The sequence below is a fragment of the Varroa destructor genome, unplaced genomic scaffold (genome assembly GCF_002443255.2).
Source record: "Varroa destructor unplaced genomic scaffold, Vdes_3.0 BEIS01000004.1, whole genome shotgun sequence".
Classification (NCBI taxonomy): domain Eukaryota; kingdom Metazoa; phylum Arthropoda; class Arachnida; order Mesostigmata; family Varroidae; genus Varroa; species Varroa destructor.
This window is the reverse complement of record NW_019211457.1, coordinates 45,661,690-45,669,472: the sequence shown is the minus strand read 5'-3', so window position 1 is coordinate 45,669,472 and position 7,783 is coordinate 45,661,690. Positions and strand designations below refer to the sequence as shown.

General features: G+C 39.9%; 1 protein-coding gene across 2 annotated transcripts in view; it reads right to left on the bottom strand.

Annotated features, from left to right (window-relative positions):
• Positions 1 to 1,240: 1,240 nt before the first annotated feature.
• LOC111248665 (uncharacterized) overlaps positions 1,241 to 7,783 on the bottom strand; it is a 54,225-nt gene continuing 47,682 nt past the window's right edge. For both annotated transcript variants that reach the window (XR_015326763.1, XR_015326764.1), the window contains exon 14: positions 1,241 to 2,025. The gene's annotated coding sequence lies outside the window, so the exon portion shown is untranslated. The remainder of the gene's footprint in view (positions 2,026 to 7,783) is intronic.

The following is a 7,783-nucleotide window of genomic DNA, read 5'->3' as shown; positions in this document are numbered from 1 at the left end:
ATGTTCGTAGTAGGATTTTGAACAACCCAATATGAGCTATGTCTATGGAGTTTTAAGCATGGATCGAGCAGTAGCTATTACGAAGGCCGAAAAGCCGTTCGAGACCTTTATTTTCGTAGCAAAACTATCTGTATAATGATGTCTGGCTAAGGGAACGGCTAATTAATAACGGACAACAGCGGGATCGCCAACGAAAAATAAATTAGCCACTGGGCCAATCATGTCGGTAGCTGGGCAAAGCAGCTCTGATTGAACGAGTCATGGCCAAGCTTCGTAATGCCTTACAAGTGCTATAATGGACATTTTCTTAGACGAAAATTGTCACTACTAGTGTGAAATATGTTCGTACAAACAGAAAGTATCGCATTAGAAAGGCCAGGGAACATTATACTTATTATACAAAACAGTTCTAATAGTGTAAGTTTGAAAAGCACACTTATATAGAAATATAAACACGTTAGCTGGTAACAGTTATCGTATTGATGATTCAGTGTATATTGTTGCGAGCTTCATTTGCAGCGGTCGGCCGTTTCTATTGCGCAGAGGAATTAAAAGCTGTCGTAAGAAAAAATAAGTAAAAAACGAATACAAGTGGGATATATCGTCATGGGAATAACCAAAAACAGCGTACCCGGCTTACTTCATTTGCCCCTCTGATTTTCTCTGAGTTTCATTTAAGGATTCAAACGTTGCGATTATGATGCCACGTTTACACGATGTGTACGTGCTTTGCTTAGCCTGACCATCTGGCCAAAATAAGCAATTCTCAATGGGGTCACAGTTATACTAGATTCAACTATCGATGACATTAGGGTAAAATCATGCAATACCTATTTTAAAATAAGTTAAACTAACTTTTCCTACGAACACATCGCAGAAGATAATAAACATAGGACATGAACTAAATAGCAAATAACAAACACACAATAAACAATCAAGCCATCGATTTTCTCAATTTTACCGACCTATATATATAACAACACATTGGGATAAATATTTCGATTAACAGTGAAATAAATAGTCGATCGATTGGCATTTTATGGCTAATCCCGATCATTTGCTCCAAACGATATAAATTCATTTAATTAATCCGTTACTATTGATTGATGAAGACCAAATCTAGATCAAACTTAGGCCACTAATAATATCCTTCTAAGAGTTAAGCTTTTCGTTCATATACATTTTAGCGTTCAATTAATTGTTCGTATTTCAAGCTAAGAATATATAAATGAGTCCACAATTTTTCGTCTGCTTATTTAATTTCATCAATTAAATTTTATTCATTGAATGCTCAAGTACAATTGTCTCGTCTATCAGGTCTACTGCATCGCTGTGACCGATCATCGGCTTCTCGTTACTCCCATTGCTACAATAACGGAATCCACCAACATAGTGCCCATCTTGCTTGCATTGTCCATTTTCTCTTCTCCTGAGTATCTGTTGCTGTTTGCATGTATATTCTGTGGAACTTAATCGTCACCGTAGTTCCATAAGGTTTTCCCCTAATGCTGTCTCTGTTTACGGTGATATACATTCACCCGTGAACCGTAGTCATCTTTGCAGAAATTTTATTGTTCGACGTCTTCTGTTTTCCGTGATAGGTAGCGACCTTCTTATCTCATACACTTATGCGTATTACCTCTTGCGTGGTCGTGATGTGTCTGTGTGTGTTCGTTTGTTTTTACTTTGTCAAGTTTATGTAGATAAAGCTGCTCCTCTTAGCTCTATACGCAACTAAAAAGACACTACAGAAAGAGCTCGTTGTTTCCGAGTGTCGGTTGCAGCGACGATGGCTGGTCCAAAAGGGACCAGCCTCTATTAAAAAAACAAATACGGTCTAATTCGAAAGCCTGAATTGCAGTTGTTGTCGCTGATTGCCTTCCGGTGACTCGCGTCTCCTTTTCTGTGAGTTGTTGTCACCATTCCTCAGATGTGGGGGGTTAGACTTCGACGTGCCCCATTCCTTGAGCATAATCTTTCGGCTTCTTTAGTGCCACTACACATTGGACGTATATGCGAATGATACTGTAACAATTGACGTGCATGCATGAGTCATTAGGTACAAATAAAGGGTTTAAATGAAATCTTTGTCAAAATAGTAATTGTCTTTGCACCGTCAGTACGTATCTACATCATAATAGGTCGCTCGTCAACATTTACTTAGCACGTAATTGTTGCCCATCACTTTTTAGAGATACTTTGCGGTTTAATCGACTATATATAGAAGCAGTATTGCAGCGAGGCGCTAGATAATTATTATATATTTCGTCTTTAAAATGTTCTTGCGCATTTTCCTCGATCGATAAATACTTGCGGAATTGAAGCCAATAGAATCTTTTGCCCGGTCAGCATCTAATGTCCAATGATTTTTCAGTGGTCTCTCAACATCACTGCTCATTCAGCTGCCTTAACGCTGCTGTTACATTCTAGTGCTGGCTCTCCTCTGCGTTTGCTATTGTCGCCGGGGCCGATCGGATTCTTTTTGCACACAAACCCACACAGATACCCACACCTGCAACCATAAACTAACGAAAATGTGTTGATTTTGAAGAGGCATGCATAGACGGAAACGGATACGTCGTTCTCATTTTGGCCAATCACACAAATCACCAGTGCATAGGCCCTTACAGAAAATCCAGTTAGTCTTGGTACTATCAGACGGTAGGGACGCCGTCATTTGGGGCAAAACGTTCGAGAGGTCCCGCGCGCACATGTGCATTTAGATAACGATGGTAGCAGCACAACAACGTAGGACTTGCCCATAGAACATATGTGTGTAATTATATATAAATAATTTGCTCAAAAACTAATTTGTAAGGGTTGCCTTTCCAAGAGAGTCCGAATTCTAGCTACTAGCTGAAAGGACCTCTTTGTGCTTTGTTGATATCTGTGACCATTTCATATCGTTCGAACGTTGGTTACGTTTAGACATTTGTAAATATATGTCTCGGTGAATAAGAATCCGTGCATGTATCTGCTTGTTGACAAACGTGGAAGATTTAAAGCATTTGCCAACATCAAAGTTTGTTTGCGGTCCCCAAAGAACAAATGTCGCGCTACTGGATTATCGAACGGCCACAATCTCGCTGGACAGAAACAGCACAAAGAGGAAAGACTACGCCGATGCCTAGCCATAAAAAGTTGAGAATACTCTGAATCGCACCTGACTTTATACCAATACAATTCAGCTCATTGCAAACTATTCGGTTGGAACTTCCGTATTTTGTCATAAATAACTTCTTTTCAAGTCGTCCTAAAACTTTAGAATTTGACTAGAATTAACTGTCGGCCAGGGAAGAAACCTAGTTATGGTAAGAGGTCTTATGTGGTACAATAAGCAGCTTGACAGACTAACATAACCCCATCGTATCACTCCTTAGAAGAAGGATGTCCGGCTATTATCATGTAATTCTGCATGTCTATATCGTGAATGATCTCCATTCTCGCGTCCGCCGAGTTCGATGCAATCGTTACCCTCTACAGTTTTTAGTGTTTTGTCAGTGTTTATTAATAAGTCCGTTTTCGATTTGAGGTTTTTTTTTTAGTAAATCTCGTTTTCGCTGTCGTTTTTTTCCGTTATAAGCTTTCTGCTGGTGACGATATTTAACTGTGTGTATTGGTTGATTCCCGTTTGTGTCCGTCGTAACATGACTGATCGTTCGTGTTTAAAGCCCACCGCCAAACAATGCTTAATTGACTCCTAATGGAAACACGTTCTCACGAGAAAGGCCGGTTTTCACCTCCTTTTTTTCTGTTCGTGTCAAACATGCGCATGCGTAAGTTTTTTTCGTTGGCACCTTTTTACGGACTCTGCATCAACTTACCATATAACTCACTTACTTACTTTCTTAACTTGTCTATTACCTCATCCATCCCTAATGCATTTCCTAATTTGACCTGTCCAAAGGTATTCTACCTCAAGTTGCATAAATGTGTATATATATATTATATATAATTACTTTACGTCACACACAATTATCACGCCATGCCATAATCGAAATAAACGGCGTTGAAATTGTGTGATATATGCTGGCCCTATGCATATATGCTTGACAGCGGTGAAAGGACTAAGCTAAAGACATCAAACGTTGCCCGTCAATATGGAACATACACACAAAAGGCGCATTATTTGAACATCGCGATCATGCTAGTAAGAATATCAATGTTACGTAGATGAGCACGAGGTGTGGTTTTTCCTTTGCCACGGATGTTTCGCCAAGGATGTCTCAATACAAATACCCAACAACGTACAATCGACGTACAGCGGTCATATAGTAATCATTATATGTTACTACGGCGTTTCAAGTATGTAGCTATATGAGTCCATAATCCTGAATACGTGTCTAAAGGCGTGCGATTGTCAACTGGGTAGCGCTCGTCGAGTGCGGATCTTATGGAGGCCTGGACTGCATCGGTAGATTTAGCAGAGTTTGTTTCTATTTTTATGTTTTCAGCTCATTCAAGGCGTAGCATGGCTTTTCTATCCATCAAGCACTAGAGACACAATCATTGAGGACCATTCATTTTGGAGAAAGTGGAAGATTGAACTTGTTTGAATGATCTGATCTAGCTTACCGTGCTACGGCAGGTGAATCTTGAACTCATTATTATAACAGCCTAAAAAAGTAAAACGGCACCACAATGTAAGCAGAATGAATGATCTGTCGAGCTATGAATCTAGCTCAGATCAACTTACCACAATGAGTTAGCACTCAGAAATAGTTAGTACAACAGAAACCAATGATCATAGAAAGTCTGTCCGATATAATATGTACACTATTACATTATATGAGATGCTTTCGTGGAACTTATCAAAATCAAGCCATCTTAGCTAGTTTAACGATATTTTACATCAGTCTCAACTTGGGGTTTATAGGTGATCGTACGCGTTACCACTTTTGTTTGTTTTGCTTTGCCGTGGAGAGTGTATGCGTCCGTTAAATACTGCAAGCCTTTTTTCCTCGTTTCCCAGAAACGGAACAGAGCACGTTAACGATTAACATCATGCAAAAACCTCTGGTACTACCTTATATATATATATATATATAGGTTGCAGCACAACAGAAAATCTTACATGGGTCTAATATGTGTGTGTGTGTATGTGTCGTTACTGTTTAACCAGTCGTGTTTTGATACTCTTGCTTGCCATTAGTCTATTGTTTGTTGACACGTGGGTATAGGATAGGCTCGTGTCCGTCCCGTTCATCAAACCTTTGCGTACTAGCACGCTTCATGATACAATATGCATTCCATATGCACGTTGCTCCGACATGGTTGTTTCGCATGATTGAATCACTCCTTTCTATCGAACTTTGGGACACTGTAGTAGGAAAACAGAAGTACTTTCCGATCGAGGTCCGCGACCTGGCCATCGCCGGTAGGTTCAAGTGTCGGACGGCGTCATAAGCTATCCCAGTATTCGCTCTCCCAAAACAGTGTCGTCTGTTTTCCAAGGTATCGTTTATTAAATGCTTATTTTAGGCTACGTACGTGTGTCCACACTTGATCACCAACGGTCGTGTTTATAAGAAGTATATATATAATCGTATTAATATACAGTAATGAATAATCTGACAATTGCAAATGGCCACTCGAACAGATATTTAGCAGTCAGCTGTCTGATTCGTTTGGATTTTTTTTCTGTGTTGTTGTACTTGTAGTAGTAATTGTTGTTGTTGTCGTCGTCGCCGCTACTGCTAATTCAGAGTGGTTCTTCCTTATGCATCGTCATTTTTGTTACGGTTTTTTTTTAATACAAAGCCATCGCGATAGGAATGGGTGCTAGAGTCTTGTATGGCCACGGGTGAGGCACTGCTGAAAATACTGCGGAGCACGTAATACAGTCACGCGAAGAGTAATGTTGTTTGTGATAATACGAATGATAACCTTTATCATAGTAAAAAAATTCGAGGAGCAATAGGAATAACTAGTTTATTGATAGATAATTATATTCGTGTAGAAAGACATTGCACCGTGCAGATCACAGAAGCTTTCCACGCCAAAGAATTGACTGATTGAAAGCAATCGGCCATAAAATACGCACACTCGAGTACGCTGGTCGAATTTGCCCATTCAATCGATTGTTCTGTGTTGACCATTAAATATCGGTCGATATTTTTTCATCGTTGTAGGCGTTTATTTCTCTTTTTTGTGAACATCCTCATTAGAGAAGAATGATCGAACCAAAACATCCACTAGACGCCAGTGCTAAAATTTCTTTCCGGGGTTCGTCCGAGACATTGACACTGCATCCGGGTCTCTTCTATTATTATATATGCGAAACAGATTTATTAGTGTTGCTCACGAGCGCGAGCCCTGATCAACAGTCAACATCATGTTTTTTTCTTTGATTTCGGTTCGTATCCGTGGTACTGTAACACAGACATAATTCGTTCCGCCAGGCCACTGCTGGACCTAACAGATCGTGACCCCTGAACTCTAACAGACCCCACTTACGTCCAGCCAGAGCATGATATTGTTGGGGCCAAATAATGGGGATCGGCGATAAACTATTGGCTTCTATTAATCAGTCTTGCCATCGTTCATACAATATACGGATGTTATTAATGGATACACTGATTATAAATGCTCGTGTAAAAGCGTGTGTGTATGTCTGTTTAGAGGATATATAATAATAAAATATTATAATTTTTTTAAATCATTTTTGATAGCATTTTATCAATGTACTTCTTCACATTGTGTGGTTAGTGTTCTTCTACATGTTGCTTCACGGTCAACTGTTACGCTGAGAGATTAGAATAGCGTCACTTTGACGGAGTGTATGTATATGCATGTTTACTATAGATCCATTATTTAGTGTCTCCTGTTCAAGGAATGCGACGACTACTCAAAAAAACACACATACACACAGCTAACTGTAACACAAGACTAGCTTACAACTCTGTTTATTCTGCATTAGTATTTTTTCTTGACCACCAAAATGTCGCCTGCGTGCAGGAAATCGTACACTCATCTCGATGGGGACATGAGCGACGTCCTGAATGATGCTCATCTGATTTCAACCAAGTCACCAGGATGATGGCGCGCCCACATAGATAAGCCTTTGTGGTGTATATCTATTCTGATCGCCAGCCAACCTCAGCCGCTCTCTTTTTTACCGACGCGATGTACTGTGGTGGTCAGCCATAGTTAGCGAACCAGCTTGACAAACTGATTCAACAAATCGAACCGACTGACTTAAGTTTTCAACTTAGCGTCAATTTAAGTTGGATTTGAAAAACTTCTCTTTATCCGGCTCTATCTCAAATTCAATCAATGGACGTACGAATTTTAATGGTATAAGTGTCATTCTCATTGCTTATATATTACTATAATGAGCTAAATATTGGATCCACAGTTTGGTTAGGTTGGTCAGAGGTGACGCCGAGAATCAGGGCATATACGTAAACGGTTTATTCTCGTAGTCGTATGCCCTCATAGAACGGTCGAAGCAGAGCGGTGAAGTATCTAAAGCTTTTTTAGGCCAGGTTTTTCCTCAGCCCTTCCACCAAATTCTGTTTCGTCAACTCCACCCGTAAACGCATTTCCCATATTCCTGGTTTAAGATCCGCCAACCCCTATGCTAAAGCTATGAAATATAGGGTCGTGATTCTGCGGTTGTATATAGTAGAGGCACATTGAGATCTAGCGCAGTAAATCTGAGCTCACAGCACCGAGAATCGACTGCATCGCTTACTTTTTCAGGTTATAGTATGTGTGATGACAATGGTAGCGCATTCGTTCGCTTTAAATCTTTCACCAGACCCTTTAAAGACAAATTATA